The sequence below is a fragment of the Entelurus aequoreus genome, linkage group LG20, assembly GCF_033978785.1.
Source record: "Entelurus aequoreus isolate RoL-2023_Sb linkage group LG20, RoL_Eaeq_v1.1, whole genome shotgun sequence".
Lineage (NCBI taxonomy): Eukaryota > Metazoa > Chordata > Actinopteri > Syngnathiformes > Syngnathidae > Entelurus > Entelurus aequoreus.
The window spans coordinates 27,553,200-27,577,333 of record NC_084750.1 but is presented as its reverse complement, the minus strand read 5'-3'; the positions used below and the strand labels follow the sequence as shown (position 1 = coordinate 27,577,333).

Sequence of the window (24,134 nt, the reverse complement as noted above, 5' to 3'; positions counted from 1 at the left end):
ATGAAACCTCAGAAAAGCATGGAGGTCCAAAATTTCTTTGTGTGTGGCTGGGTCAAGGACATAAATATGCATCGTTTTTGTTCGGGTAATGTTGCATTTTATGATTTAAGTTGGTTGTCTTGCGAAGACTCGTCCATGTAAATAAAATACGATTACTGTATTATCAACATCTTATTGACCCTGACTTTCTGGTTTCTGTTGTTTTTTTAAATTAAACTACAAATAATATTAAGATAATACGTAAATTGGAAATAGTAGACGTTAAACGCATATCAAACACATCTTTAACAAAGGGATCACTGCAAACGTGGGCGTTCTTCGACTCTGCTCCCTTGTACTGCAGTATGTTCCACTTTTCTCTTCGTCTTTTGTAAAATCTTGCACTCTTCCTCCTTTATTAAGTACCTCTCGAGGAACTCTGAAGAAATTATCCTTTTCGCGATTTCAACGGTTTGTGCAGCAGGAAAAAAACCCAAGCATAGGACATTTTTCTTTGAGAAAGGCTATTGAGCAGAGACGCTGGCTTGACCTTCAAGCATATTTTAAAGCGCCGGATGTGACTTCATGTAAATCAAAGCAGTTCAAGCGCGTCTTACATGTCTGCACTACTATAAATACATTTATCTATCGATTGGCTCACTGGAAAAACTCTCTCTGGATGGACCAGCCAGTCCCTGTTGTTGCAGAGTAACCATGCAACCTTGCTAGCTGCACTAAAGCGAACCAACAGGCCCTCCAGCGAGTGGTTAAAGCGGCGGGGAAAATTACAAGGACGATACTCCCAGAGATGAGTGCCATGTACACAACTCGCTGCCTAAAGCGAGTACACAACATCCTGAAGGACAGATACCACCCAGCACATGGCCTCTTCAACCTGCTACCCTCTGGAAGAAGGTATAGATCGATTCGCGCCAGGACCACCAGAATGTCTCACAGTCTGTATCCCCAGGCTGTGAGACTGCTAAATGAACAGCCTGCCCCTTTGCTGCCCCGGACCATCTCATTACCTCACTCTTCACCACCTCAATAATTGTGCTCTGGACACTGCATTACTGCAACATCAACGTAACACCCATCAGACATCTGACTGTTCCCACCCCCACACCCCCTTTATTCGCCATCTTCCTGACAATGCTAAACTGTGAACTATGGTCAACCTGCACTTTAATGCAGTTTCTATGCCGCTGGACAAAGCTCAAACAAAATCTCGTTGACATGTATGACTTAAGTGTTATTATGACAATGACAATAAAGGAATTGATTGATTGATTGATTGAATCCCTTGCGATGCCGCTTGTAAACCTTTTGAAGTTGCAATTTTTTCCCTGTCTCTCTGCTCCTTTGTCGTCAGCTACTCCTTCGCCAATGTAAGTAGAGTTTACTTTTTACATGTTCATTATTGTAGCAACATGGTTGTTAAAGTTAAGGAAATTTGTCATTTCTGATCGTTTGTTAGGGCACCAAAGGGACTTGTGTGTGCACGCGTCTCGGCAGAGCAGCGGATAAAGGCCAGTTCAGCTCAGTGTTTGGCTTATTAATAAAGAGAACGCTGATCCATCAAAACATATATAACAATGAGTCATAAACTACCTCAGCAGAAAAACCAGATGGACTCGCTCCAATTTGCTTATCGTGCAGGCAAAGGCGTTGATGATGCAAAAACATTAAAAATAGATACTGTCTACAAACACCTGGTGCACCCTAACACATCAGCCAGACTCCTGTTTGCAGACTTCCTCTCTGCATTCAACACCCTGCATGCCCACATCCTGGCTAACAAACTCTCAGCCCTCTTTCATCTGGATGACCAGCTAATCCTGTGGATAATGGACTTTTTAACCAACAGATCACAGAGAGTTCTGGTCAACACCACCTTCTCTGACCTTCAACACACCTCAACCGGCTCCCCTAATCAGGGCTGCGTCCTCTCACCTCTTCTCTTCATCCTCCGATGACTGCAGAACCACACGACCTGACTGTCATCTGGTAAAGTACGCTGATGATACAGTTCTCCTGTCCCTGCTATCAAGCCCTTCTTATCACCACGGACCAGCTCCTCAGGAGTTTGTGGGGTGGTGTGACATCTCCTGTTTGGAACTGAACGTGGACAAGACCAAAGACATGGTGATAACCTTCTCCAACAAGCAAACACCATAATCCACGGGAAGCCTGTTGAAGTAGTCAAAGAGTAAAAATATCTGGGTACCGTCTTAGACAACGTGCGAAAATTCTCCTCCAACACAGAGGATATTGTCAAGAAATGTCAGCAACGAAAATACCTTCTCAGGATGCTCAATTCCTTCAAACTCGGCAAGAACGTCCTCCTGACTTTCTACTATGCGTCCTTACATTCTCTATAACCTGCTGGTTCCACTCCACTAGGCTCCAGAACAGAAACCGCCTGCGGAACACGGTCAAAGTCTGTTCTAAAATCATTGGACTTCCTGTAAGGAATAGGTCTACCATCTACCTCACACCAGTCTTCCCAGCGTTTGAGTGGCTCCCCTCAGGACGTCGGCTTCGTTGCCCCTACAGAGGGACACAGAGAAGAAGAGGAACCTTTGTCCCCAGGGCTGTTCAACTCCTGATCCCGTACACCCCCACCCGCCTGCTCCTAACTAACCCCTAAGACTTTATTTATTATGCTAACAGCGGACTTCATGCACCACAATCACTTTATTATCTAATATCTGCCTACTTGCACATAGCTCTGTATGTATGTGTATGATTTTATTTCACTATATTTTGTGTTAAACATGAAATTGTCGCTCATTTACTGCTTTGTGTGCCTCTTAATTGCCCCCCGGAGGCAAATAAAGTTTTTTGAATTGAACTGAATTGAATCCACTCCTTATTTGTTTGATATAAAGTACTGTATTATGTTCAAAGTGCACACACACTCACTAAAACATGGGCTTTTGTCAGGGCTTGAGCCTGTTGTTCATATTTCTAATGTTTCTAACGGAGAAATTTGCTTCACTACACAAACTTTGATTCACGAAACCTTTAAAGAACACATTTAGTTAAACAATCGAACATGGTTCTAGACCTGCTCCATGTGTGAAGTGCCTTGAACCAACTTATGTGAGGCCGATCTGCATTGCAGCATATAATAAAAACAAGATTGGGCTGATTAATGAGGGAATTGTTATCCACAACTCAGACAATTTCAGACACCGTGGATGGGCCCAGTCGAAAACTGTCTGCAACACTTTGCTCAGAGCAGCTGGTCTCGAGCACTCTGAGAGCGACACGCATCCACTGTGCGTCTCTTTTGGCGTGTAATGGCCGTACATACTGTTCCACCGCGTCTTTATTGAACAGCTTTGCAAAGCAGCATCATTTCCTTGTCGTCAGTGCAGGACGCCATGACAGAAAAATGCAAACAATGCACAAACATTGCGGGAAATTTGGGGTTCCACAGGAAACGTCAATGAAGCTATGGAAACTGAAGACTCCGGACAGTGGAGTGGAGTCACATCACACTTGAATCTAATCGGCTATCAGCCTTACGTTCTTGATTGCCGATTGAAACCTTTGATACTCCATTAGGGCTCACACACTGCCAGTGACTGAAATATTCAGCCTGTGATTGAAGCCACCAGGGTGTAGCAGCACATTATCAACAGTCTTCAATTAAAGCGTCTTCGTTATTGTCCGAGATCAAAGTGCTCAGCAGAATTTCTGCTCTGTCCGTCAACCAGCCAGAAAGAAGTAGAAGCAGCAGATTGTGCTGGAAGCCTTGATGCTACGCACATGACTCAAGTATCCATCACAATTCAGAAGTGACTTTTGAAACTACAAGGATGCTCACTGATTATCCTGTACTTTTGGGGGATTTCGGTCAATGGTGCTCAACCATGAACTGAATCTGCTACTACCAGCTACATTTCCTGGAACTGGAGTCCAAGTTCCACAAGTAATCATTGCTAATGCTACCTATATCTTGGTACACAGGGTTGAACATGGACAGTCTACAATTACCGCCACACTTAAAGGCCTACTGAAATGAATTTTTTTTATTTAAACGGGTATAGCAGATCCATTCTATGTGTCATACTTGATCATTTCGCGATATTGCCATATTTTTGCTGAAAGGATTTAGTAGAGAACATCGACGATAAAGTTGCAACTTTTGCTCGCTGATAAAAAAAAGCCTTGCCTGTACCGGAAGTAGCATGACGTCACCGGAGGAAAGACTTCTCACAATTCCCCATTGTTTACAATGGAGCGAGAGAGATTCGGACCGAGAAAGCGACAATTACCCCATTAATTTGAGCGAGGATGAAAGATTTGTGGATGAGGTACGTTAGAGTGAAGAACTAGAATGCAGTGCAAGACATATCTTTTTTCGCTCTGACCGTAACTTAGGTACAAGCTGGCTCATTGGATTCCACACTTTCTCCTTTTTCTATTGTGGATCACGGATTTGTATTTTAAACCACCTCGGATACTATATCCTCTTGAAAATGAGAGTCGAGAACTCGAAATGGACATTCACAGTGACTTTTATCTCCACGACAATACATCGGCGAAACACTTTAGCTACGAGCTAACGTCATAGCATCGTGCTTAACTGCATACAGAAACAAAGGAAATAAACCCCTGACTGGAAGGATAGATAGAAAATCAACAATACTATTAAACCATGGACAGGTAACTACACGGTTAATGCTTTCCAGGCTGGCGAAGGTTAACAATGCTGTTGCTAACGACGCCATCGAAGCTAACTTAGCAACCGGACCTCACAGAGCTATGCTAAAAACATTAGCTCTCCACCTATGCCAGCCAGCCCTCATCTGCTCATCAACACCAGTGCTCACCTGCGTTCCAGCGATCGACGGTGCGACGAAAGACTTCACTCGATCACAGATGCGGTTGGCGGCCCGGAGACGGAGGAAATTAAGGTGAAGACGGCGGCTAGCGCGTCTGCTATCCATATCTGTCTTCCTGGTTGTGTTGCTGTAGTCCGCCGCTAATACACCGATCCCACCTACAAGTTTCTTCTTTGCAGTCTCCATTGTTCATTAAACAAATTGCAAAAGATTCACCAACACAGACGTCCAGAATACTGTGGAATTTTGAGATGAAAATAGAGTTTTTTGTATAGGATTCAATGGGTCCGTATACTTCCGTACCAACCCTTGACGTCACGCGCATATGTCAGCATAAAAAAACGTTTTCAACCGGAAGTGTGGTGGGAAATTTAAAATTGCACTATATAAGTTAACCCGGCCGTATTGGCATGTGTTGCAATGTTAAGATTTCATCATTGATATATAAACTATCAGACTGTGTGGTCGGTAGTAGTGGGTTTCAGTAGGCCTTTAAGCCAGGCGGGCGAAAGACGTAGCTGTTAAAAAGTTAAAGTACCAATGATTGTCACACACACACTAGGTGTGGAGAAATTAACCTCTGCCGCGCCCGGGAATCATTTTGGTGATTTAACCCCCGATTCCAACCCTTGATGCTGAGTGCCAAGCAGGGAGGTAATGGGTCCCATTTTTATAGTCTTTGGTATGACTTGGCCGGGGTTTGAACTCACGACCTACCGATCTTGGCAGCATGGCTACAAGGTGGAGAATTATTGGGAGACCAGACAAAATGTTGCCAAAGTCTGTCTTGTCTGGCACAGTGACCACTCATAATAAGATGAGATGATTGTCCCAAAGAGCTGTTAAATCCCACCATGTTTTGCAGACCCCGATTACTGTCTTGCCTAAGGACACAACAGCAGAGAAGGATGGATAGAGTGCACGGGGTTCAAACAACCAACTACCCGGTTACCGGATGTGACCTATTCTGCCTCCTGAGCTACTGGCGCCTACAATAAGTCTCAGAACAAGTTTTGATATTAGCAGACTTTTGCAGTTTTCAAGGTCTGGTCCAACCCCTGATTGATCATTTGAAGGGCTGTCTTAAAGTACCTGTCTTCATGCGAGTCAGACTATCTTCACAGGTTACAAGAGACACTCTGACAGATGACAAGGAGCTAACATCCTGATATTATCAGTCCATCTGCAGATACCGACCCGATGAAGTGAGTCCTCTCCTCTCTCCAGGAGGTGACACACTTTGACATGAAAGCTGAATCACAGCTTATTAGTGCTGGGGAGTGATGCCAGTGGTGCGTTTCAAAAGCTCAGGCTCACTGTTAGTCACAGCTCTGAAGATGGATTCATATTAATATCTGAAAGAAATGTGATCATCAGGGCAAACAAAGCGCTGCATGCTCACACCCTCCTTTCCGGCTTATAAGTCAGATCAAGCTGCTTTGTGCCAAATGATCACATTTCTTCCCTGCTGGGCTAAATCTGACTTTAATCTACTTACCCGGTATCCGACATTCTCTAATCACCCCACGAAAACAAGTATTTTAATAACGAGCTATGGTAAAGTTTATATGTAATGGAAAACGGGAAAAAGAACAAGTTTATCTGTGACCAAAAACAAAGCCAGTTTTGTGGACTAGGAAACATGTTCCAGATGCATAGTACATTTGATGTCCAAAATGATTAATCTGGCCTTAAATAAAACAATCAAAAGTGGCCGACAGGCAGTTTTCTGTTTCTTTCATCCATCCATCCATCCATCCATCTTCTACCGCTTGTCCCTCTGAGTCTTTTATTATTTATTCAACGAGAAAATACTTTAAACAAACCTGGCCTGCTTCGCAGAACTTGATTTTTAGATGGTCCCTGCTCTGCAGTACATCGAGGAAATACAAACCATACATTCTAAGACGTCACACCCTAATCATAATGTCGCATATACAAACCCTGTTCCCATATGAGTTGGGAAATTGTGTTAGATGTAAATATAAACGGAATACAATGATTTGCAAATCATTTTCAACCCATATTCAGTTGAATATGCTACAAAGACAACATATTTGATGTTCAAACTGATAAACATTTTTATTTGTGCAAATAATCATTAACTTTAGAATTTGATGCCAGTAACGCGTGACAAAGAAGTTGGGAAAGGTGGCAATAAATACTGATAAAGTTGAGGAATGCTCATCAAACACTTATTTGGAACATCCCACAGGTGAACAGGCAAATTGGGAACAGGTGGGTGCCATGATTGGGTATAAAAGTAGATTCCATGAAATGCTCAGTCATTCACAAACAAGGATGGGGCGAGGGTCACCACTTTGTCAACAAAGGCGTGAGCAAATTGTTGAACAGTTTAAGAAAAACCTTTCTCAACCAGCTATTGCAAGGAATTTAGGGATTTCACCATCTACGGTCTGTAATATCAAAGAGTTCAGAGAATCTGGAGAAATCACTGCACGTAAGCAGCTAAGTCCGTGACCTTTGATCCCTCAGGCTGAACTGCATCAACAAGCGACATCAGTGTGTAAAGGATATCACCACATGTGCTCAGGAAAACTTCAGAAACCCACAGTCAGTAACTACAGTTGGTCACTACATCTGTAAGTGCAAGTTAAAACTCTCCTATGCAAGGCCAAAACCGTTTATCAACAACACCCAGAAACGCCGTCGGCTTCGCTGGGCCTGAGCTCATCTAAGATGGACTGATACAAAGTGGAAAAATGTTCTGTGGTCTGACGAGTCCACATTTCAAATTGTTTTTGGAAACTGTGGATGTCGTGTCCTCCGGACCAAAGAGGAAAAGAACCATCCGGATTGTTATAGGCGCAACGTTGAAAAGCCATTATCTGTGATGGTATGGGGGTGTATTAGTGCCCAAGACATGGGTAACTTGCACATCTGTGAAGGCGCCATTAATGCTGAAAGGTACATACAGGTTTTGGAGCAACATATGTTGCCATCCAAGCAACGTTACCATGGACGCCCCTGCTTATTTCAGCAAGACAATGCCAAGCCACGTGTTACATCAACATGGCTTCATAGTAAAAGAGTGCGGGTACTAGACTGGCCTGCCTGTAGTCCAGACCTGTCTCCCATTGAAAATGTGTGGCGCATTATGAAGCCTAAAATACCACAACGGGGACCCCCGGACTGTTGAACAACTTAAGCTGTACATCAAGCAAGAAAGGGAAAGAATTCCACCTGGAAAGGTGGAATCCGCTCACCCTGGAACGTCAAGCCAGCATATATCCTCTTTTGGAAAATTCCCTGATTACCAGGAATTCCCCCCCATTGAAAATTAATGGGCAATATACCAACCTCCATATAGCCCACATTTTTCAACCAATCCCAAAAATTCCAACACCAACCTATTCCTATCATCTAGGACAATTGTGCTACTATCAATATTTTCCCCCCCAAAAATCAATTTTTTCTGAAATCCCCAAATTTCCAGGAAATTCCCATTCAAATCAATGAACATATTCATAGTTCTACAATGCCCTAAGTTCTCAAAATGTTCCACCCTTTTTAAACCCGATTCCCACCCGTCAACCATCCACCCACACTACTCTTCCAACATATCGAATGCAAAACATGTTTTCCCTTTTCCCAAATTCTCGAATTTCCCAGAATTTTCTCCCCTTTGACAATGAATGGGCATTTTTCCAATGTACTGCTTATCCCCCATTTCTCATCCGATTTGAACCGTTCCAACATCCACACACTCCGCTCAACCTGGACCGTCAAGCCAGCATATTTCCCCTTTTGGAAAATTCTCTGATTACCAGGAATTTCTCCCCATTGAAAATGAATGGGCAATATACTAACCTCCCTATAGCCCACATTGTTTAACCGATCCCAAAAATTATAACACCAACCCAAAATCCAGGTTTTCCCGAAATCCCCAAATTTCCAAGAAATTCCCATTCAGATGAATGGACTTATTCATAGTTCTACAATGCCTTAAGTTCTCAAAATGTTCCGCCATTTTTAAACCTGAATTTGACCTTTCAACCATATACACAAACACTAATCTTCAGACATATCGAACGCAAAGCATGTTTTCCCTTCCCCCAAATTCTCGAATTTCCCAGAATTTTCTCCCCTTTGACAATGAATGGGCATTATACAATGTACTGCATATCCCCCATTTCTTATCCGATTTGAACCGTTCCACCATCCACACATTCTGATCGACCTGGACAGTCAAGCAAGCATATTTGCTCGATTGCAAATTTCCCTGATTACCAGGAATTTCCCCCCATTGAAAATGAATGGGCAATATACCAACCTCCCTATAGCCCACATTTCTTAACTGGTCTGAACCGCTCCAACATCCACATAGGGCATTCACACGCACACATTCTAGTTTTAAATATATTCTTAATGGAGGCTAGGCACTGGCAATGCACACTTATTGCTAAACTGAGTTACACTGCAAAAGCCATCTTTTAAAAAAAGAAAGAAAAAAAAGGCGACGACTCATTAATTAAAGATTAGGCTGCCACACGGCAGCGCTGGCACCGAATAACTGCCATGAAATGTCATCGACGTCCCAAAACGTCTCTGTGCCAAGTCTTTCTGTCGTCGAGCACCCCAAAAACCCCCCACTTAAAGTCCCCAGCCCAGCACGGATCAAACAGTAAGGACAAATCTGTGTCATGAACGTACCCACCTGCCTGTGTCCGTGCTGTTGCCATGGCAACCAGAAGCAGGGGCAACACCGGACTGCTCTGTGGAGCAGAAAAACAATCCCCCCCCCCCGCGACCGTCAGCTGGCTAATTAAAAGACCCAAATGACCAACAAGGCGAGAATGAAAAGGCTCGCGGAAACTCGTTTTCTTGTCCTCGTGTTATGGATGAGGGCAAATATTTCACAGATAATTGAGCTGGTGCGATGGCGGGGGAGACATCGGCGAAGGAACGATCAGTGAGCTTGAACGCGCTCTCGTTTCCTGCCTCGGTCGGTCTCGTTAAGTCCTGATGGTGGACCAGACCCTTCTGGTCAGATGTTTACACGTCCACATTATTCTTCACTTCGGCGTCGCTTTAATTGCCTCGGCCGAGCAAATCATTTTAATCTTGTTCATATTTCCTAACACTTATCACCAAAATGTGGTTAAGCATCGCAATCGTTGAACTTGAAAACGTTCCACATTCTGTAATATAGGCCGGTGTTTCTCCACCAATGGGCCAGGGGCCCTAGAGGGCCGCAGAAAAGTAACTGTGGAGGGGGGCGTGGCCTGCAGACCTGCAGCGAAGCGGGGTGTGCCAGGACCGGCTGCGAGATCAGCGACAGGTGCGTAAATGGCCCACCTGGGCCTGGTTATCTAATCACCTGTCACTCTGTTAAAAGACAGCAGCCGGGGAGGAGGAAGTGGTGGAGCGAGAGCGAGAGAGAGAGACCAAGAGACACTTGCTAAAAAGCACAAACAAAAAGGCTTATTGAAAAATAAAACAGTGTCTAAACCCTGAAACGGAGCTGTCATGTCGGTGATTGGTGGTCCGAGGAACCCGGAGAGAAGAAACCTCCACAGTTTTTGAATTTTTTGTAAGGGTCCCCCCTTACGACATTTTAGCGAAAAAAAGTTTTCCAAAAAAATGGATTCCCTGCCATTTTCGAGTTATGTCGGGACTCCTGATGACGTTTTGAGACATCTCCTACAACTACAGCACCAGAATTGTGCTGCTGAAGCAAGTCCGTTTTTTATTAATTTTTTTTAGCAAAAACAATTTTTCCCAAAAAAAGCATTTTCTGTCATTTTCGGGACTCCTGATGACGTTTTGAGACATCTCCTACAACTACAGCACCAGTATTGTGCTGCTGAAGCAAGTCCGTTTTTTTTAATTTTTCATAAGGGTCCCGCCTTAAGACATTTTAGTGAAAAAAAGTTTTCCAAAAAATTGCATTTTCTGCCATTTTCGGGTTTTGTCGGGACTCCTGATGACGTTTTGAGACATCTCCTACAACTACAGCACCAGTATTGTGCTGCTGAAGCAAGTCCGTTTTTTTTATTTTTTTGTAAGGGTCCCCCCTTACGACATTTTAGCTAAAAAAAGCTTTCGTAAAATGTGCATTTTCTGCCATTTTCAGGTTTTGTCGGGACAACTGATGACGTTTTGAGATATCTCCTACAACTACAGCACCAGAATTGTGCTGCTGAAGCAAGTCCGTTTTTTGGAATTTTTTTTAAGCGAAAAAAAGTTTTCCCAAAAAAAGCTTTTTCTGCCATTTTCGGGTTTTGTCGGGACTCCTGATGACGTTTTGAGACATCTCCTACAACTACAGCACCAGAATTGTGCTGCTGAAGCAAGTCAGTTTTTTGAATTTTTTGTAAGGGTCCTCCCCCCTTACGACATTTTAGTGAAAAAATGTTTCCAAAAAAATGCATTTTCTGCCATTTTCGGGTTGTGTCGGGACTCCTGATGACGTTTTGAGACATCTCCTACAACTACAGCACCAGAATTGTGCTGCTGAAGCAAGTCAGTTATTTTGAATTTTTTGTAGCGAACATTTTTTTTCCCAAAAAAGCTTTTTCTGCCATTTTCGGGTTTTGTCGGGACTCCTGATGACGTTTTGAAACATCTCCTACAACTACAGCACCTGTATTGTGCTGCTGAAGCAAGTCCGTTTTTTGGAATTTTTTGTAAGGGTCCCCCCTTTACGACATTTTAGCGAATTTTTTTTTCGTAAAATATGCATTTTCTGTCATTTTCGAGTTTTGTCGGGACTCCTGATGACGTTTTGAGACATCTCCTACAACTACAGCACCAGTATTGTGCTGCTGAAGCAAGTCCGTTTTTTGGAATTTTTTGTAAGGGTCATAACACCAAATGTCGTAATCAATGAAATGCCGTAACAACCTGTATGTTGACATATTAGAACAGCCACGTTGCCCACTGTTTACATTTTAACTGAATGTCGTAACACGAAACTTAACACAACATGTCATAACATGCAATGTCAACACCAATAAAATGCAATAACATGAAATGTTGCATGTCTGTGCAGCACAGTTGAATGTTAAAAGTTAAATATCTTACCATAAATTGCCGTAACATGAAACGTAACACCGAACGTCGTAACACGAAAAGGTCATGACACGCAATGCCGTTACATAGAATGTACTAACATGAAAACAAGGACCGACTTTATGTACATAAATTAGAACAGCCATGTTGCCCACTGTTTACATTTTGCACGCCTGTGCAGCATCCTTGAACGTTAAAAGTGAAATGTCTTACCGTGAATTGTCGTTACCAAAGTTTGGTGAGCGTTGCTGCAGCGTGACCCCCAAGGATGCAGAGAATGGCAGGCGAACTTCAGGTAAAACCAGGTTCATTTGCAACAGGAAGCAGGGAACAAACCCTGGCACACAAAGCAGACTATCAGGCACAATGATCCAGATTCAAGAGACAAGTGACACTGGAACACAAACCCTGTGATCAGCAATCAGGGAAAGGTGTGTCCACTGATTGCCAATCAGGAGCAGGTGAGGGGAACAAAGCTCAGAGCCAGGAATAAGGTCACTGCATGACAGCACACAAAACAGAAAGTGAAACTGCAAATAAGAGCGCTAGACAGGAACTAAAACACCAAACGCATGAAAACACAAACGTGACCAAACTACCAGTAGCACGATACAGAACACAGAACGGTCATAAAACAGCACAAAAAGTCATAACACGAAATGGCGTAATCAATGAAATGACGTAACATCGTCTGTCCTAACACGAAAAAGTCGAACGTAAAACAAGGACCGCTTGTATGTACGCATATTAGAACAGCCATGTTATATATTATAGCGTCCCGGAAGAGTTAGTGCTGCAAGGGGTTCTGGGTATTTGTTCTGTTGTGTTTATGTTGTGTTACGGTGCGGATGTTCTCCCGAATTGTGTTTGTCATTCTTGTTTGGTGTGGGTTCACAGTGTGGCGCATATTTGTAACAGTGTTAAAGTTGTTTATACGGTCACCCTCAGTGTGACCTGTATGGCTGTTGACCAAGTATGCGTTGCATTCACTTGAGTGTGTAAAAAGCCGTAGATATTATGTGACTGGGCCGGCACGCAAATGCAGTGTCTTTAAGGCACGCCCCAATATTTTTGTCTGGGTGGAAATCGGGAGAAATTTAGGGAGATTGGTTGCTCCCGGAGTTTTTCGGGAGGGGCACTGAAAATCGTGAGTCTCCCAGGGAAATCGGGAGGGTTGGCAAGTATGACTGGGAGACGCAACTGCTCTGTTCTTCTCCCTATGTCCGTGTACCACTCCGTACAGCGGCGTTTTAAAAAGTCATAAATTTTACTTTTTGAAACCGATACCGATAATTTCCAATATTACATTTTAAAGCATTTGTCGGTCGTAACCATGAAACAACACCACAAGGACCGCCTGCATAACAATTCTACGCTATTAGTAAACATACTGTAGTTTAAATGCTGACAAACTGGATTAATTATTTTTTTTCAAAAACCAAAACTTTTTTTTCCCCAATTGTTCTTTTGAGAGAAAGAGCAGTCACATAAAAAACTGTCGGGGTCAGATATTATTACGGAGCCCCTAAAGGGACGTGGGCGAATGTTTTTTTTAATAATTTTTTGTTATTATTATTATTATTTTTAGACATGTATCTTGTGCGCACAAGATAGTTTCTCGTGCGCAAGAGATACATGTCTAAAAATTTTTTTTTTAAATAAAGTTATAAAAAACGTTAAAAAAAATGTATTATTATTTTTTTTATTTTTATTTTTTAGACATGTATCTCATGCGCACGAGATAATCGCTTTAAAAAGAAGTTTCTCGTGCGCACGAGATACATGTCTAAAAAAAAAAAAAAAAATTAAAATTTTTGTAATTTTTTTTTATAACTTTACAAAAACTTTCTCGTGCGCACGAGAAAGTTTCTCGTGTGCAAGAATAATTTTTTGAATTTTTTTTTATAACTTTATAAAAACTTTCAAGAAATACAAGTCTGAAAAAAAAATAAAATAAAATAAAAAAAAATAAAAAAATATAATTCCCCCATGTCCCTTTAGTAGCTCCGTATATTACTGTTGACACCGATAAGTGATTATTGGCGACAAAGAATATTGAAAAGAAAACGTGCCTTATTTACAATAAAAAAATGTAAAACCGTGACTGACTAGGATCTCCCACGCAAGTGGCTGCCAGCAGAGTCGGGGGTCGGAGAGCCGAGCAAGATGAGAAATGTTTACCTCCCTGGGATGTCATTTTATAAGCGATCCTTGGCTTATTGATTTTCACTTGGCTGCAGTCGGTACTCTTACATTATGAGGACAGATGCAACGTCCCTTCAGGTTTCCTTTAATGTCTTCATTAGACGCCATCATTGACTTCCTGCGGCCTGAGTGTCCTCCAGGAACTTATTAGTGAGTCATCAACCAGCGCTTGCCCTAGCCCTTGTCATTCTTTCTGCAGCAAACTTTTTTGGGGGGGGACATTTATGGGGCCCGCTTTTACAGTTGGCGGTCATAAAAGGGACAAGCGGTAGAAAACGTATGCATGGATGGGTCAGAAACCCTGAATGACATTCGCTACTGGTGTGTATAAAAGGAAATCAGCAAAGCCAATTAGAGGGAAATAAATATGCAATCATCAAATCAGGAGCATCTTCTGTGGCATGTGGTTGGTTGAGTTTGATATCACTCTGCTCCGTTTCCCCTGACGGGATCATTTCACAGTCCGTGAAATAAACCGAGCACAGCTGCTCTGCATGTTGATCATTTTCCAGCAGTGTGTGTCAAATGCGATTAATCACAAAAAATATCACATTAATCATGCACAGTAGGAAAGGGATTCATACGGCCCCATTTTTGGGTGTATCATTTTGCAGTGGAGTCTGCTGAAAATTATGGAAAGTGCCACTCTACATGGCAACTGACACTGTGGTCAAAGTTGGATTTGCCACACAACACATTTTGAAATATTCAACACTCTACTGCCGTTCGACGGCTGAAGTGGATAGGGCACCCCCCCCCCCCCTAGATGTTTATTGGGAAAAGGTAAACATCTGTTCAGTATTTTAACATAAAAGTGTTTGATTGTGAGGCATTAAAAGCCACAAAATGCAACGGGTCCATCAGACCCACAAACGCTGGCTGAGTAACAACGATATGAACATTACACAAGGGTTAAAGGCTAGGGTGTATAAATGAGTTTTAAGATAGGACTTCAATGCTTCTACTGAGGTAGCATCTCTAACTGTTACTAATAGGGCATTCCAGAGCACTGGAGCCCAAATAGAAAATGTTTTAAAGCCCACAGGCTTTTTTGGGCTCTTGGAATCACTAATTAGCACTAATTACTAATCAGCCGGAGTTCTTAGAACACAGATTTCTAGCCGGGACATATGGTACAATACAATCAGCAAGATAGGATGATGCTCGACCGTTTAGTATTTTATTCCTGAGTAGTAAAACCTTAAAGTTGCATCTTAAGTGCACAGGAAGCCAGTGCAGGTGAGCCAGTATAGGTATGTATGTATATAGGTATATAAAGGTATATGCAGTATAGGCGTAATATGATCAAACTTTCTTGTTGTCAAAAGTCTTGCAGCCGCATTTTGTACCGCCTGTAATCTTTTAATGCTAGACAGAGAGAGACTTGAAAATAATATGTTACAGTGATCTCATTTAGCTGCTGTGCAACAATTTTTTCGAGGATTTTCGAGATAAAGAGAGGGTGGGACACCGGCCGGTAGTTTACCATGAGGTCAGATTCGATTCTTTTAAGCAGAGGATGAATAACCGCCTTTTTGAATGCTAGGGGAACAGTACCAGAGGAAAGTGATAAGTTCATAACAATAAGCACCGATGGTCCTAATATTACAAATAGCTCTGTGGGGGGAGGTGTAGTCAGCGATGCTTGCAGGAGGAAAAATCATCGCCGCTGTCCATGGTACTGAGGACGAGCGCCATCGGGCAGGGGCGGGGCATGTGTTGACGGTGAGACACAGCTGGCAGGTGATTAGATTTCACAGGTGGTACGTGTTAATCTAATCATCCGTTGTCTTCAACAGTAAGCGGCCGGGAGCAGAGGGGGAGAGAGGATACGGACGTGACTGAAAAGTCACGTTCTGGGAGAAGAAAACTGTTGATAAAACGTATGATCATTAAAACTTTGTTAAAACCTGCAGGCTTGGATGCTTTGAGGTGTCTGTCAGTGGGACCGCAAGGAAGCGACTTCCACAAGCTCCTTGATAAGTTTCTCAGGAAGTGGCTCAAGTAAACATGTTTGTTTTGTCCCATTTACGAGTCGCAGGACTTCCTCTATTGTTATTTCTTCAAAAAGAGAGAGATTATTTTGGAGCGCAATACCCGTCGTACGTACATTCGTATCTGCGTTAATAGAACCCAGTTGGACCTGGAACGCGTTATCTTTAATCTCCTCTCTGATGAGTTCAATTTTCTTAGTAAAGAAATGCATAACGTCATCAATAAATAAATATCCTTTATTAATCATGTATGAACTAGGGTGTCAAATTGAAAGTATTATCAAGTGCTGTTAATCACAAAAAATATTGCATTGATTATTTATAAACTGCGCCGGTCAATTTTAACGCATGAATTCATGCAATTAATCACCAAAAATATTGCATTATCATCTATAAACCGGGGCTGTCAATTTTAAAGCATTATCACATGTGATTAATCACAAAACATTTGCAATAGTAATGTATAAAACAGGGCTGTCAAATCTAACGCATAAATTCATGCGATTAATCGTAAAAAAAATATTGCCTTAATTATGTACAAACTAGGGTTGTCAAATTTAAGACATCAATTAATGCGATTAATAGCGGAAAATATTGCATTAGTCATGTATAAACTCGGGCTGTCAAATTGAAAACATTATCTCATGCAATTGTTTACAAAAAAATATTGCATTAACCATGTATATACTAAGGTTGTCGAATTTAAGGCATGAATTCATGCGATTAATCCAAAAAAAAATTGCATGAATCATATGTAAACTAGGGCTGTCAAATTAAAAGGTATTATCTCATTTTTTTAATCACAAAAAAATAATTGCATTAGTCATGTATAAACTCGGGCTGTCAAATTGAAAGCATTATCTCATGCAATTGATCACAAAAAATATTGCATTAACCATGTATATACTAGGGTTGTTGAAAGTAAGGCATGAATTCATGCGATTAATCAACAAAAATATTGCATTATAAACCGGGGCTGTCAATTTTAAAGCATTATCACATATGATTAATCACCAAAACTTTGCAATAATAATGTATAAAACAGGGCTGTCAAATCTAACGCAGAATTTCATGCGATTAATAAAATTAAATATGCCATTAACAATGTATATATTAAGTTTGTCGAATTTAAGGCATAAATTCATGCGATTAATCACAAAAAAATATTGCCTTAATTATGTACAAACTAGGGTTGTCAAATTTAAGACATCAATTCATGCGATTAATCGCAAAAAATATTGCATTAGTCATGTATAAACTCGGGCTGTCAAATTGAAAACATTATTTCATGCAATTGATCACAAAAAAATATTGCATTAACCATGTATATACTAAGGTTGTCAAATTTAAGGCATGAATTCATGTGATTAATCAAAAACTAATAATTGCCTAAATCATATGTAAACTAGGGCTGTCAAATTAAAAGGTATTATCTCATTCTATCAATCCCAAAAAAATTGCATTAGTCATGTATAAACTCGGGCTGTCAAATTGAAAGCATTATCTCATGCAATTGATCACAAAAAATATTGCATTAACCATGTATATACTAGGGTTGTTGAAAGTAAGGCATGAATTCATGCGATTAATCAACAAAAATATTGCATTATAAACCGGGGCTGTCAATTTTAAAGCATTATCACATATGATTAATCACCAAAAATTTGCAATAATAATGTATAAAACAGTGTTGTCAAAGCTAACGCAGTAATTCATGCGATTAATCACCAACAATACTGCATTATCCTCTATAAACTGGGGCTGTCAATTTTAAAGCATTATCACGTGATTAATCGCAAAAAATTTGCAATAATTATGTATAAAACAGGGCTGTCAAATCTAAGGCAGAAATTCATGCGATTAATCTCAAAAAAATATTGCCTTAATTATGTACAAACTAGGGTTGTGAAATTTAAGACATCCATTCATGCGATTAATCGCGAAAAATATTGCATTGGTCATGTATATACTAGGGTTGTCGAATTTAAGGCATAAATTCATGCGATTAATTAAAATTTTTTTTTGCATGAATCATATGTAAACTAGGTCTGTCAAATTAAAAGTGTCATAACGGGGGGATTCGTAGCTTACTGCGAGGTTTGTTCTCCCGGGATGCAATCGGACTATTACGGACAAGGTTTGCAGCCAAAAAACTTAGGACATGAAACATGAAACTATAGACATGAAAATCTCACTAAACTGTGGCATGAAACAAATATTATTAACTATGGAATCGGTCATGAAAACGAGCAACATGAACTATGGTATCGCATGAAACAAGCAATGACGCCAGGCCGACTGACTGGCAAAGACAGGCTTAAATAATAGTCTCTTGATTAGAGCAAGTGCGTGTCCCGAACACCAGAGGCAGGTGAAACTAATAAGTCGCCATTGAAACTAAAACAAACAAGGGTGCACAAAAACAGGAACACATGGAGTCTTAAAACTAACAGAAAATAACAAAAACATGATCCAGACCACAGATCATGACAAAAAGGTATTATCTCATTCTATTAATCACAAAAAAATGTGCATTAGTCATATATAAACGAGGACTGTCAAAAGGAAATAATTATCTCATTCAATTAATCACAAAAAAGATTGCATTAACCATGTATAAAACAAGGCATTAATTAATGCGATTAATCACAAAAATATCACATCTATAAAATAGGACTGTCAAATTAAAAGGTATTACCGATTAATCCCAAAAAAGATATTGCATTAATCAATGTGTAAACTCGGATTGTCAAATTTAAGTCATTAATTCATGCAATTAATCACAAAAATATTGGATTAATAATGTAAACAACAGGGCTTTCAAATCTAATGCAATAATTCATGCGATTAATCACCAACAAATGTAGCATTGATAATGTAGAAACGAGGGCTCGCAAAAAAGACATTAACTAATTAGATCAATTAATTAATCACAAAAATGATCCCGCCTTGTGTGCACCTTAAATGGAAAAAAAAGACGACCACGTTCGGTTCTTCCTGCGCCGCCTTCTTTTGTCCTCAAGGTCGTTCCTACAGCTGACATGACGGCGATTACGTAACGCTGTCACCCAGGAAAATGTGACATTTTGATTTTCCTGGCAGACAAAGAGCCAGTGATGGCTTACGAGTTTGCAGCCCCCGAGGGACTTGACAGACCCCGGGGAGAATATTCACGCAATGTCAGCCTGCTGCAGAAGGCTTGGCAAAGAAAATCACACATGACACTAATAGAAATATCTGATATCAATGACAACGTGGTCAAATTGGGGCTTTGATCAGATTAGTTTATAATACATACATTATGAAACTTGTTGAGCATTGTTGCATTTCAATAATACTGTTTAGTAACCGCAAAAAAACAGGCATATATTGGATTGCATGTAAATTGTGTGATATCATGTGCAATACAATAACTACTGCAGCATATGTGTAATAGCAAGTACACACGCTGCAGTACTACTTGTATCACACATGATATCACACACAAGTAAACACGCTGCAGGACTGCTTGTATCGCACATGATATCACACACAAGTAAACATGCTGCATGACTGCTTGTATAGCACATGATATTGCACACAAGTAAACAGAGCTGCAGGACTGCTTGCATCGCACATGATATAACACACAAGTAAACACGCTGCAGGACTGCTTGTATCGCACATAGTATCACACACGAAAGCTGCAAGACTGCTTGTATCGCACCTGATATCACACACAAGTAAATACGCTGAAGGTCTGCTTGTATCGCACATGATATCACACACAAGTAAACAGAGCTGCAGGACTGCTTGCATCGCAGATGATATCACACACAAGTAAAAACGCTGCATGACTGCTTGTATCGCACATGATATCACACACACGTAAACATGCTGCATAACTGCTTGTATAGCACATGATATCACACACAAGTAAACATAGCTACAGGACTGCTTGTATCCCACATGATGTCACACACACAAGTAAATACGCTGCAGGACTGCTTGTATAGCACATGATATCACACACACAAGTAAACATGCTGCAGGACTGCTTGTATAGCACATGATATCACACACACAAGTAAACATGCTGCAGGACTGCTTGTATAGCACATGATATCACACACACAAGTAAACATGCTGCAGGACTGCTTGTATAGCACATGATATCACACACAAGTAAACATAGCTAAAGGACAGCTTGTATTGCACATGATGTCAAACACACAAGTAAACATTCTGTAGGACTGCTTGTATCGCACATGATATCACACGAGTAAACACACTGCAAGACTGCTTGTATCGCACATGATATCACACACAAGTAAACAGAGCTGCAGGTCTGCTTGTATCGCACATGATATCACACACAAGTAAACAGAGCTGCAGGACTGCTTGCATTGCACATGATATAACACACAAGTAAACACGCTGCAGGACTGCTTGTACCGCACATAGTATCACAAACGAAAGCTGCCAGACTGCTTGTATCGCACATGATATCACACACAAGTAAACATGCTGCAGGACTGCTTGTATTGCACAGAGTATCACACACAAGAGCTGCAAGACTGCTTGTATTGCACATGATAACACACACAGGTAAACACGCTGCAGGACTGCTTATATCGGACATGATATCACACACAAATAAATACAGCTGCAGGACTGCTTGTGTCGCACATGATATCACACACAAGTAAACACGCTGCTGGACTGCTTGCATCTTACATGATATCACACACAAGTAAACATGCTGCATGACTGCTTGTATAGCACATGATATTGCACACACGTAAACATGCTGCAGGACTGCTAGTATCGCACATGATATCACACAAGTAAACATAGCTACAGGACTGCTTGTATCACACATGATGTCACACACACACAAGTAAATACGCTGCAGGACTGCTTGTATCGCACATGATATCACACACAAGTGAACACACTGCAGGACTGCTTGTATCGCACATGATATCACACACAAGTGAACACACTGCAGAACTGCTTCTATCGCACATGCTATCACAAACAATTAAACACGCTGCAGGACTGCTTGTACCGCACATGATATCACACACAAGTAAACACGTTGCGGGACTGCTTGTATCGCACATGATATCACACACAAGTAAACACAGTGTAGCACCCCTACTGTAGGATAGCAGGTTAGTACAACAATTAAGATTACTAGGTTCTTGGCTGTATAATTGAGAGACTCGCAATGAGACGTTACGTACTTAGTGGACCACAGAATAACCGCTGGCAAATTTATTGCACAATAATAAACAATAACACATGAACAGTGTGCTTTTTAAATTGTAAATACCCCCCAAAAATAAATAAAAATAGAGCTCTGTTGCAAAAATTCAAAAGTAGCAAAATAGAAGAAATGTCCTTTTTAAATCGTCCTTTCAAAAATTAAACTCTACCCGGGTAATAATGAATTGAACACTGTCTATATTCCTTGGTTGGGAATCCTTAGTTCTATTATAATCCGTTATTCCATACTGATTCGGTTCAATACTTGCGACTCTGATGGTGAATCAGTTCAGTTATAGGTCGCTGCAGAGTGTGGAGACCGATGCAGCTGGCCACACCACATCCAAACGCTCCCTCTCCGCAGACTCTCACTCACTGGGACTGGCTCGCCATCATAACTCCAGTCCAGTTTGGAACCAGACTTCAGGATCATACAAAAAAACAATCTGCACATAGCAGTACAGAATGTAATCAGTTAGAATACTCTTTTTACTCTTAGTTCTCTTCCATATGGTACCATATTAACTTCAATTTTAAATCAATAAACAGTTACTCATTTTAACCATTTAGTTATGGACATATGAATACTGGTCGGTTCACACTGTACTCCATATAAGTCTGTAAGACTTTAACAGCAGCATCAAATCATGAAAACTATAGTAGCTTCACCTCTTACTTAAGACTTCAACGAATTAAATGAGTTACATCCATTTAAGGATTTTTTTCTTTTTAACTTTAAATTATGAACTGTGAATTAACAAGCTAGTCAGGTTACTTCTAGACCTCCACCCCAGATCACACCTCACTCCTACCCACTTCTCTAAAGTGGGCTGGCTCAAGGTGGAGGACAGAGTTAAACAACTTGCACTGAGCCTAGTCTATAAAATCCGCTACACCTCCCTGATACCGAAGTACATGTCAAACTACTTACTTAACGTAAATGACCGCCATAACCACAACACCAGGGGGAGCTCCACTAACCACGTTAAACCCAGATTCCGAACTAACAAAGGTCTTAACTCATTCTCTTTCTATGCCACATTAATGTGGAATGCGCTCCCAACAGGTATAAAAGAAAGGGCATCTCTATCCTCCTTCAAAACCGCAATAAAAGTTCACCTCCAGGCAGCTACAACCCTAAACTAACACCCTCCCCGGATTGCTAATAATCAAATGTAAACAATCAAATGCAGATTATTTTTCTTATGCCTTCTGATCTCTCTCTCTCTCTCTCTCTCTCTCTATGTCCACTACTTGATGTCCATATCCTACCCCCCCTTCACACCCCTGATTGTAAATAATGTAAATAATTAAATGTGATTATCTTGTGTGATGACTGTATTATGATGATAGTATATATGATAGTATATATCTGTATCATGAATCAATTTAAGTGGACCCCGACTTAAACAAGTTGAAAAACGTATTCGGGTGTTACCATTTAGTGGTCAATTGTACGGAATATGTACTTCACTGTGCAACCTACTAATAAAAGTCTCAATCAATCAATCACTTTTTAAACCATCACAAAATAAAATAAATGATTATTTAACTGAAATCACATTTTGGTCATTATGTATTATAATGGTTATGATTTTTACTGTATCAATTTAATAAATGAAATGTATCAACAGTTCCCCTTTAAGCAGCATGACGGGGGTGCTTTTAGCAGCATGGGAATGAATGCAGCTCCTCTGCTCACTGCTAAGGCTGAACACAGTAACATTAAATAAACCTCTCTTTTACACAAAACGAAAATACAATAAAGTTATCCAACTGTAACATGCTAACATGTCACAAGGCATTCTCTCAAGACATCATATTACTCCAGTTGGTTTTGTACATTTTAACTCTGTGTCTTGTTATCAGACTCCTCTCTTTAGCGCTAACAGGATGGCTAGGCTAACGGGCTTGCTAGTAGGCCTCACTCACAAAGTAACACTTACTGGAGTTCTCAGCAGCACAAAACACAGCAACCCGGCTCCCACTGGAACCAGGCTATCTTATGCTGCTTTTCCAACACTCAGTTTGAGAAATGACAAGTATTCTAGCGTATAAACCTTGTCTTTGCAACACAACGATATGATTCGTGCCTTCACTCTTTGACGTTCAGTGAAGGAATGTCTGGAATGACTAGGTGCATGCGACCTCTACTGGCCAACGTGTGAATAACGTGCTGCGTGCATGTGTCATTAATTTAACCCTGTAGTGACCACATGACTTTGACACATTAAGTTTAACATTTTTTAAAGTGACCAAAGTGACTTTGGCACACCATAGATTAGAAATGAATAATGGGAGAATATATTAGTGACACTATATTTCCATATGGGTTACACAACCTCCTGGACTGCTTGTATGGCACATGATATCACACAAGTAAACAGAGCTTCAGGACTACTTGTATCACACATGATATCACACACAATTAAACAGAGCTTCAGGACTACTTGTATCACACATGATATCACACACAAGTAAACAGAGCTGCAGGACTGCTTGTATTGCACATGATGTCGCACACAAGTAAACACAGCTGCAGATCTGCTTGTATCGCACACGATATCACACAAACAAGTAAACATAGCTGCAGGACTGCTTATATCGCACATGATGTCACACACACACTTCAGTAAATACGCTGCAGGACTGCTTGTATCGCACATGATATCACAGACAAGTGAACACACTGCAGGACTGCTTGTATCGCACATGCTGTCACAAACAATTAAACACGTTGCGGGACTGCTTGTATCGCACATGATATCACACACAAGTAAACACAGCTTTAGGACTGCTTGTATAGCACATGATA

General features: G+C 40.9%; 1 protein-coding gene across 2 annotated transcripts in view; it reads right to left on the bottom strand.

The window, feature by feature from the left end:
• Window positions 1-23,418, bottom strand: part of LOC133636153 (tubulin epsilon and delta complex protein 1-like) — a 118,259-nt gene extending 94,841 nt beyond the window's left edge. The window contains exons 1-2 of one of the 2 annotated variants that reach the window (XM_062029879.1): window positions 23,266-23,418; window positions 12,084-12,207 (exon numbers count right to left, since the gene is read on the bottom strand). The gene's annotated coding sequence lies outside the window, so the exon portion shown is untranslated. Of the gene's footprint in view, window positions 1-12,083; window positions 12,542-23,265 lie in introns of those variants that run through there. The other variant, XM_062029880.1, reaches the window with a different exon arrangement.
• Between the last annotated feature and the right edge of the window lie 716 nt (window positions 23,419-24,134).